General features: G+C 46.3%; 2 non-coding genes across 2 annotated transcripts; both read right to left on the bottom strand.

Moving 5' to 3' along the window:
• Positions 1-1890: 1890 nt before the first annotated feature.
• On the bottom strand, positions 1891-2045 carry LOC143304808 (5.8S ribosomal RNA). The gene has a single exon (XR_013061441.1). It is a non-coding gene; the product is annotated as a 5.8S ribosomal RNA (ribosomal RNA).
• Positions 2046-4827: 2782 nt separating this feature from the next.
• Positions 4828-6750, bottom strand: LOC143304793 (small subunit ribosomal RNA). Its single transcript, XR_013061426.1, has one exon. It is a non-coding gene; the product is annotated as a small subunit ribosomal RNA (ribosomal RNA).
• Positions 6751-10000: the final 3250 nt, after the last annotated feature.

Raw genomic sequence — 10000 nt, 5'->3', positions numbered from 1 at the left:
AAACGAAAATTCGTTCGTGTCGTGTTTTGCGTAGACTCGCAGAAAACGAAAGCTCGGAAAGATTCGGCGCGAGAGAAGGTGGTGTGTGTATTTCTCTATGCGAAAATCGCCTCAAAGAGAAAAAAAAATCGAATAGAAGGAGAACACTCTCTATTCGATATACAATATATATATATATATGTATGTACGAGCGTTTTATGCATCTCGCCAAAGTGCCAAACTTCGTTCGTCGTATCATGTTCGAGCTAAGACTCACGCAAGACATCCGTGTAACGATCGTCCGGTTTTTAACGTCCGTCCTCTTTTTCTCCTACAGCCGTTTCTCTTCTCTCGACGATTCCAGCGGTTCCCGGTACGGGAACTCACGCAAGTGAAAAAGCGAGCGAGACGTACCGTCGGGTGTGTGTGTTCGGGGACTGGACGACCGGCGCGACGTTAGGATGCGCGGTCCAGCGATAGACGACGAAGAGGCATGGGATGACCAACACTCTCTTTTCTCTATTCTCGAAGCACCGAATTGCCATAAAAAAAAAATCACACGCGCGCACGACATAGTCGTACTCGCGTGTATACCTCGTCTCTCTCAAAGTTTTTTCTCGAGCCTCGCCAAAGGGGATCGTCTTCTTCCTCGTCTACGATCTCTCCGACGACGACCGTACGAACAACTTCGTAACGGACTCACATGCGCATCTTCCTCGGGTACAGAAACGCTGCGCAAAACACCTCGAGCTTGTAGTACAGCGGCACCCGTGTATAGCCGATCTTAGACACACGCTAGTTCGCACACGCATTACAAATATGTAAGATTTCCGACGAACGTGGCTTTGGGGGGGCCAGGCGCGCGGGCAGAGAGATACACGACGACGGGGAAAATTCGTCCCGATACGAGTACGTGTACTCTCCGATCTCCGCGCGACGCTGGGGATCATACCTCCCTAAGTCGTCAGAGCGTTCGAAGAAATCTCGCGCGTGCGTTCCCGGATCTACGGCTGATACTTTCGGAGCTTGTAAAAAAGCACAGAGCGTGTAAAACGCAACGACGACCCATCGATGCGACGGTCCTCGTTGTTGTCAGTCGCTTTCGCGAAGAGACGGAGTGGGCATTCGATCCCTGGGGCTGTACGAGAGTCTTGAGAAAAGACGGTAGATTATGGCAAAGTTTCGCACGCCATCGAGTTTAGGTTTTTGGTTCTCTCTTCTCTCCTCTCTCGACCGAGTTCCCATATTTGCTTTCTCTCTCAGTCTCGCCAAATATAATATTCGTTTAAGACGACGTCGGGGGCGCGGACCTTCGTGCGTCGAACACCGGCAAACGTAGCATATATCGCCTGATATGAAAAAAAAATCGGTCACGAGGAGAACACTACGAGTATATACGTTCGATAACCGATACACGAAGCGGTGCATAAGCGGGCGGTCGCCCTCGTAAGGACGACTCACGACGCCGCGAGCACTCACGCAGGTCCGTGACGGTTCTCTCCGCTCTTATTCGTATCCCTTCGTATACCTTCGTCCGACTCGGAAACGTTCTCTTACAGTTTTTAAGAAGAACGACGGCGGGTTGTCAAGGCAAGAAGGGACAGAGAGAGACAGAGGTAGAGTTTCGTAGTCTCCCGTGAACACGATAGATTATATATCGAGCATGCGTACGACTTGCACGGTCTCTGCACGACCGCGACGAACGCCGACGAGCGTCCAACAATCGCTCGTACGTCGCGTATGTTCTCTCCGTCCGCTCTTATTCGTATCCTCGTTCTTGTACCTTCGTCCGACTCTGAAACGTTCTCTTATATAAAGAACGACGGCGGGTTGTTAAGGCAAGAAGGGACAGAGAGAGACAGATACGGAGAGTAACGATACGCAACGCAAGCAGTCTTAGGTTTACGTGAGCAACCCTCAGCCAGGCGTGGTCCAGGAATTGTATCCGTGGACCGCAATGTGCGTTCGAAATGTCGATGTTCATGTGTCCTGCAGTTCACACGTTGACGCGCAATTAGCTGCGTTCTTCATCGACCCACGAGCCAAGTGATCCACCGTTCAGGGTAATCTTTTATAAATTTTGCAACAGTTCAATACTCAAATGTACTCTTCTCGGTTCTAGCGAAGCCGAGTTCCGTCACGTTCGACCAACGGGAATCGAACGCGCAGAAGTCGCCATAGGATTGACGACACAAAAACGTTCGAAAAAAAAGAAACCGACGAACGCGCGAAGATACGCGCGTTCGCCGGCCGGGCGTAAAGTACATTATGATATATAACAACCATCGAGATCGAAGCTCCGTTCGTCAGGAAACGACGGGGATATATACACCCGATTCTGAATCCTCTGTACAGCACACGATCTCGCGAACGAGTAAGGACGGTGGCTAGCCCATGTTTTATATGTGTTTGATTCTACTCTCTCGTCCAATTATTCAAGAAACAGCGCGCGTGCATCTCTCCATCGTTCGGGTGATAGTAAAGATTCGATGGGATTTGCGCGGCCGTCCGCCTCGAGCGGTCTTTCGTCCCAATATCCAGAAGCAGAGTTTGAAAAACTCTAGCGACGGCACGGGTGTCCGACTCACGACATCGAGGTTTCGAAGCCGGCGATCCCCTCCGAACGGATGGCGACCACGCGACGACTGAAAGCATGAAAAATCGACGAAAGATAGAACACATCTCCGTTCGGGTGATGTTTTTTTTTAAAAAAAAAAAACAAAAATTCGATGGTACTCGCAGCCATCGTCCTCGCGCGGTCTTTCGTCCCAACATCCAGAAGCAGAGTTTGAAAAGCTCTAGCGACGGCACGGGTGTCCGACTCACGACAACGAGGATAGACAGCCGGTTCCCTCCGAACGGGTTATGCGACGACGATAAACTCGATGAAACTTTAGTCTCGTTCAGGTAGTGTGTGTGTCTTGTAAATCAAAAATTCGATGGGACTCTCATCCATCGTCCTCGCGCGGTCTTTCGTCCCAACATCCAGAAGCAGAGTTTGAAAAACTCTAGCGACGGCACGGGTGTCCGACTCACGACAACGAGGATAGACAGCCGGTCCCCTCTGAACGGTATATTATATATATGCGATGATAGACGACAAACTGGATGAAACTAAGTCTCGTTCAGGTAGTGTGTACATCAAAAATTCGATGGAACTCGCATCCGTCGTCCTCGCGCGGTCTTTCGTCCCAATATCCAGAAGCAGAGTTTGAAAAACTCTAGCGACGGCACGGGTGTCCGACTCACGACAACGAGGAAAGACAGCCGGTCCCCTCTGAACGGTATATTATATGAAACTTTAAGTCTCGTTCAGGTAGTGTGTACATCAAAAATTCGATGGAACTCGAATCCGTCGTCCTCGCGCGGTCTTTCGTCCCAATATCCAGAAGCAGAGTTTGAAAAACTCTAGCGACGGCACGGGTGTCCGACTCACGACAACGAGGATAGACAGCCGGTCCCCTCTGAACGGTATATAATATACATTATGCGACGGTAGACGATCAACTAGACGAAACTTTAGTCTCGTTCAGGTGGTGTAAAAAAATTCGATGGGATACGCACGCACGGCTGTCGTCGTCCTCGAGCGGTCTTTCGTCCCAATATCCAGAAGCAGAGTTTGAAAAACTCTAGCGACGGCACGGGTGTCCGACTCACGACATCGAGGCTTCGAAGCCGGCGGCATTCCCCTCTGAACGAACTTCGGCTACACTAGTTACGAATCGTTGCTACACATCGTCTTCATCGTCGTCGTCGTCGTCGACATCGACATCGACATCGACATCGACATCGACATCGTATCATCATCATCATCGGTCATCGTCGCATAGCGGGCCAACATCCACGCGATGCGTCTTCGTTCTAGGTTACCCGATCCACGAGTATGTTACACGTGGTTTCGTTATTTCGAACGAAACGACACACGAAGAGCACACGCCCTGTGGGTAGGAAGCACGTTTCGAGAACGACGAGAGTTTCGATGAAAGAGACGAGAGAAGTCGACGCAGAAGGTATCCATGGATCTTCGAAGAGAACCTTCGAAGATGTATATCGGTATCCTTTCGCTCTGCGCGACTCGCTACAAGTTCTTTCGCTCTCGTCGACTCGTTCTAGACGCTTCGTTCGATCCCAAAGAGGAGTCTTCGATATGTCCCGTTGCTAGGAGGAGAACAAACGCAACACAGACCACGAAACATAGAAGAGAATAGGCGAGCATGATCTCTCCGACACGAGGCACTTTAGAGATTTTCTTATTAGTTTGCATGGACTTTTATATTCGTTCGTACGGTTTCCACGATGCAAATACGAAATACGAGATCGTGACGGCGGGTCTTTCTGTGTACGGCCTCTCGCAGGCGCCACGACTGCATTTCTCTTTACACGTGGTTTCCATCGTAATTTTTTTCGTTTGATATCGAGCCTTAACTTTTGTTGGCTCTTTCGAAGCTAGAGTTCCCTTTTATTAGAATTTCATATATATATATGTTTTATTCGGAGACGGCGGGTCTTTCTGTTTACGACCTCACGCAGGCGCCTCGAATAAGTTTCATTCGCATTTCGTTTTTATACTTATACATATCTCTTCATCCCGATGATCGAGAGAGAGTGCCACCTTCTCTTCGTATAATTCCGTAGCTGGAGGGTCGTCTCCTCCTTAAGAATATTACTATTCGTGCCAACGGAGGTTGCCAAGCTCCCTGGCGTTTTCGTTTGTTAAAGTATATAGCTTGTTAATACGTCGTATATACTTTCGTCGATACAGGAGGAGTACAGCTCCTTACCGACCATTGATATATATTTCATAGTTTTTATATGTGTTCAAGTCAAATTCTTTTGGTATCGTATCGTTAATGATCCTTCCGCAGGTTCACCTACGGAAACCTTGTTACGACTTTTACTTCCTCTAAATGATCAAGTTTGGTCATCTTCCCGGTAACATCGGCAATGCTTATCACATTGGCCGCGCACCAGTCCGAAGACCTCACTAAATCATTCAATCGGTAGTAGCGACGGGCGGTGTGTACAAAGGGCAGGGACGTAATCAACGCGAGCTTATGACTCGCGCTTACTGGGAATTCCTCGTTCATGGGGAATAATTGCAAGCCCCAATCCCTAGCACGAAGGAGGTTCAGCGGGTTACCCGGGCCTTTCGGCCAGGGAAAACACGCTGATTCCTTCAGTGTAGCGCGCGTGCGGCCCAGAACATCTAAGGGCATCACAGACCTGTTATTGCTCAATCTCGTGCGGCTAGAAGCCGCCTGTTCCTCTAAGAAGATTTGTTTGTACGTTGGTAGTAAAAACCCACCGACCGAAGCCGGGGGCCTTCGAGATACCATAAGTTACGTCTATTTAGCAGGCTAGAGTCTCGTTCGTTATCGGAATTAACCAGACAAATCGCTCCACCAACTAAGAACGGCCATGCACCACCACCCACCGAATCAAGAAAGAGCTATCAATCTGTCAATCCTTCCGGTGTCCGGGCCTGGTGAGGTTTCCCGTGTTGAGTCAAATTAAGCCGCAGGCTCCACTCCTGGTGGTGCCCTTCCGTCAATTCCTTTAAGTTTCAGCTTTGCAACCATACTTCCCCCGGAACCCAAAAGCTTTGGTTTCCCGGAAGCTGCCCGCCGAGTCATCGGAGGAACTTCGGCGGATCGCTGGCTGGCATCGTTTATGGTTAGAACTAGGGCGGTATCTGATCGCCTTCGAACCTCTAACTTTCGTTCTTGATTAATGAAAACATTTTTGGCAAATGCTTTCGCTTCTGTCCGTCTTGCGACGATCCAAGAATTTCACCTCTAACGTCGCAATACGAATGCCCCCATCTGTCCCTATTAATCATTACCTCGGGGCTCCGAAAACCAACAAAATAGAACCGAGGTCCTATTCCATTATTCCATGCACACAGTATTCAGGCGAAGGTAGCCTGCTTTAAGCACTCTAATTTGTTCAAAGTAAACGTATCGGCCCACCTCGACACTCAGTGAAGAGCACCGCGATGGGATATTAGTTGGACCGCCCGCGAGGAGCTAAGCCCACCGATAGGACGTACCACATAATGCCAGTTAAACACCGCGAGCGGTGAACCGACACTGTGACACACAGATTCAACTACGAGCTTTTTAACCGCAACAACTTTAATATACGCTATTGGAGCTGGAATTACCGCGGCTGCTGGCACCAGACTTGCCCTCCAATTGGTCCTCGTTAAAGGATTTAAAGTGTACTCATTCCGATTACGGGGCCTCGGATGAGTCCCGTATCGTTATTTTTCGTCACTACCTCCCCGTGCCGGGAGTGGGTAATTTGCGCGCCTGCTGCCTTCCTTGGATGTGGTAGCTGTTTCTCAGGCTCCCTCTCCGGAATCGAACCCTGATTCCCCGTTACCCGTTACAACCATGGTAGGCGCAGAACCTACCATCGACAGTTGATAAGGCAGACATTTGAAAGATGCGTCGCCGGTGCTAGACGACCATGCGATCAGCACAAAGTTATTCAGAGTCACCAAAACAAACGATGGACGGACAGACGAGCCATCCGCCACCGATTGGTTTTGATCTAATAAAAGCATTCCTACCATCTCTGGTCGGAATCTGTTTGCATGTATTAGCTCTAGAATTACCACAGTTATCCAAGTAAATGTAGGTATGATCTAAGAAACCATAACTGATTTAATGAGCCATTCGCGGTTTCACCTTAATGCGGCATGTACTGAGACATGCATGGCTTAATCTTTGAGACAAGCATATGACTACTGGCAGGATCAACCAGGGATCTTATTCGTATAACAATTCTTATAAATTTCGTTTAAGTTCTCTTCGTGTCGTAGGTGGGACGTAAGCACCGTACGACGAGACTTTTCGTTCTTAAGATAGATATATTATAAAATATATCTCTTAGCGACGTTCGAGATACACCCATAGTTCAGTAATAATCTTCGAACGCCGCTCGCAGCCACTTTGTAATTCTCAACTTCTCCTCTCTCTCTCTCTCATAGTATTATATAAAATGTTTAAGAATCATACTTCTAAAGGAACATTCTATAATGCTGTCTTCGTGTAAAAAGACTTATATCTCTCCTCCTCTCTCAACTCTTAGAATATCTTAGCGGTAAAGCACGTATACACACCTCACGCTGAACGAACAAGCGCGTATCCCAGTGCGTCGCGCTGGACATACCGTAAGAATATTCTTCCTTTTCGGTAGAACATTCTCGGTAGAAGACATACTACGCAAAGATAGTACGCTCTACCGGCCCGTCGAATACTTCTGCGAAAGCAGAAGTTGTTATAGAAAGCAGACGGTTATAATCCCTTGAGTGAATCGATACTCAGTTAGTACAAGCACACACGCATCTAACAACTTTTGTTAGAATACGTACACACAGGTCACCAGCTTCCCGACTCAGGGGAACCTTGCCACGATATTTGGTCATTACGTCCAGGACAGCGACCCGCGGCGCAGCAGTGTAGAGAAAAAACCAGTACGAGAACGGAGGAACAGTCGAGAAATAGCGTAAAATACACTAAGACTCGAGGAGCGGTGACTGAATTCTCAACCGAGGCCGTAGAATAGCCACGCGCTCAACGCTGCTCCGACCGAACCGTCCGGCTCGACGTCTCTCTTATAGATACGAAAGCGCCAGCCGGAAGGCCGGCGCCGGCCGGGCTAGCGGCCGCGCGCTTACGGTGCAAAACCTCCGTAGCAACGTACCGTTCGGAAGGGACGCTGGAACTTAGTCTCGCGAACGCTCGATCACTACTACACAAAGCCAATATCCAACCATCGAAATACATTACCAGACGTTTTATTAACATAATAGAAATGCATTTTTACCAAAAAATTAATTTTTTTTTTCACCGAAAAATTGCATCAGTAAACATACTCTTTTATCGAATACGGAAAACAAACAAGTTTATAATCAATTACAATACGTTAAAATAAGTAGAAATATGCAAAAAAATATATACCTTGTAACGTTAATTAACGAAAAAATTAGAAAAATATCCCAGTCGTGTCAGTTCGGCGAACGCTAATTTTTTGAAAAAATCGATCAAAATGTTTAATCCCGACGTATTTAATAGAGATATAACGATTCCCGTAAAAAAATTTATACCTTATAACGCTTTTTAACGAATAAACTCGAAAAAACTTTTTCGCACTCGGAATTTTTCTAAGTCCCAACGTACCGGCTCGGAATTTTTCTATGTTCCAACGACCGGTCGTGTCGGTCCGAACGTTTTTATATCCGTCTGCCGACGATATAAACGCTTAATCCCGACGTATTTTATCGAGTTATAACGATTTATGTAAAAATATTCGTACCTCGTAACGCTTTTTAACGAATTAACTCGAAAAGAGTGTTCGGTCCGAAAATTTTCCAAGTTCGAACGACCGGCCGCATAGGTCCGTTTTTAAAAATCGTTCTCGGACGGAAATAAACCATTAATCCCGACGTATTTTGTCGTGTTACGTCGATTTATGCAAAAAAATTCATACCTTGTAACGCTTTTAACCGAGTAAACTCGAAAAAACTTTTTCGCACTCGGCATTTTTCCAAGTCCCAACGTACCGGCTCGGAATTTTTCTATGTTCCAACGACCGGTCGTGTCGGTCCGAACGTTTTTATATCCGTCTGCCGACGATATAAACGCTTAATCCCGACGTATTTTATCGAGTTATAACGATTTATGTAAAAATATTCGTACCTCGTAACGCTTTTTAACGAATTAACTCGAAAAGAGTGTTCGGTCCGAAAATTTTCCAAGTTCGAACGACCGGCCGCATAGGTCCGTTTTTAAAAATCGTTCTCGGACGGAAATAAACCATTAATCCCGACGTATTTTGTCGTGTTACGTCGATTTATGCAAAAAAATTCATACCTTGTAACGCTTTTAACCGAGTAAACTCGAAAAAACTTTTTCGCACTCGGCATTTTTCCAAGTCCCAACGTACCGGCTCGGAATTTTTCTATGTTCCAACGACCGGTCGTGTCGGTCCGAACGTTTTTATATCCGTCTGCCGACGATATAAACGCTTAATCCCGACGTATTTTATCGAGTTATAACGATTTATGTAAAAACATCCGTACCTCGTAACACTTTTTAACGAGTTATTTCGAGTTGAACTTTCGGTACTTTCGTGGCGGTGCGAAAAAATTCTAAGTTCCAACGTCCCGGTCATGTTGGTCCGGTGGATGAAATTTTTTAAAAAAATAAAGTGAAATCGTAACGTTCGACTAGATTTCGTCGAAACATAACGATTTCGCTGATAATTTCGATACCTTATAACGCTTTTTCTCGAGTTATTTCGAGTTGAACTTTCGGTACTTTCGTGGCGGTGCGAAAAAATTCTAAGTCCCAACGTCCCGGTCATGTTGGTCCGGTGGATGAAATTTTTTAAAAAAATAAAGTGAAATCGTAACGTTCGACTAGATTTCGTCGAAACATAACGATTTCACTGATAATTTCGATACCTTATAACGCTTTTTCTCGAGTTATTTCGAGTTGAACTTTCGGTACTTTCGTGGCGGTGCGAAAAAATTCTAAGTTCCAACGTCCCGGTCATGTTGGTCCGGTGGATGAAATTTTTTAAAAAAATAAAGTGAAATCGCTACTTTCGACTAGATTTCGTCGAAACATAACGATTTCGCTGATAATTTCGACACCTTATAACGCTTTTTCTCGAGTTATTTCGAGTTGAACTTTCGGTACTTTCGTGGCGGTGCGAAAAAATTCTAAGTTCCAACGTCCCGGTCATGTTGGTCCGGAGGATGAAATTTTTTAAAAAAATAAAGTGAAATCGTAACGTTCGACTAGATTTCGTCGAAACATAACGATTTCACTGATAATTTCGATACCTTATAACGCTTTTTCTCGAGTTATTTCGAGTTGAACTTTCGGTACTTTCGTGGCGGTGCGAAAAAATTCTAAGTTCCAACGTCCCGGTCATGTTGGTCCGGTGGATGAAATTTTTTAAAAAAATAAAGTGAAATCGTAACGTTCGACTAGATTTCGTCGAAACA

The sequence above is a fragment of the Bombus vancouverensis genome, unplaced genomic scaffold (assembly GCF_051014615.1).
Source record: "Bombus vancouverensis nearcticus unplaced genomic scaffold, iyBomVanc1_principal scaffold0054, whole genome shotgun sequence".
NCBI lineage: Eukaryota > Metazoa > Arthropoda > Insecta > Hymenoptera > Apidae > Bombus > Bombus vancouverensis.
Note: the sequence above shows the minus strand (reverse complement) of the source record. Positions and strands in the feature narration are given on the sequence as shown.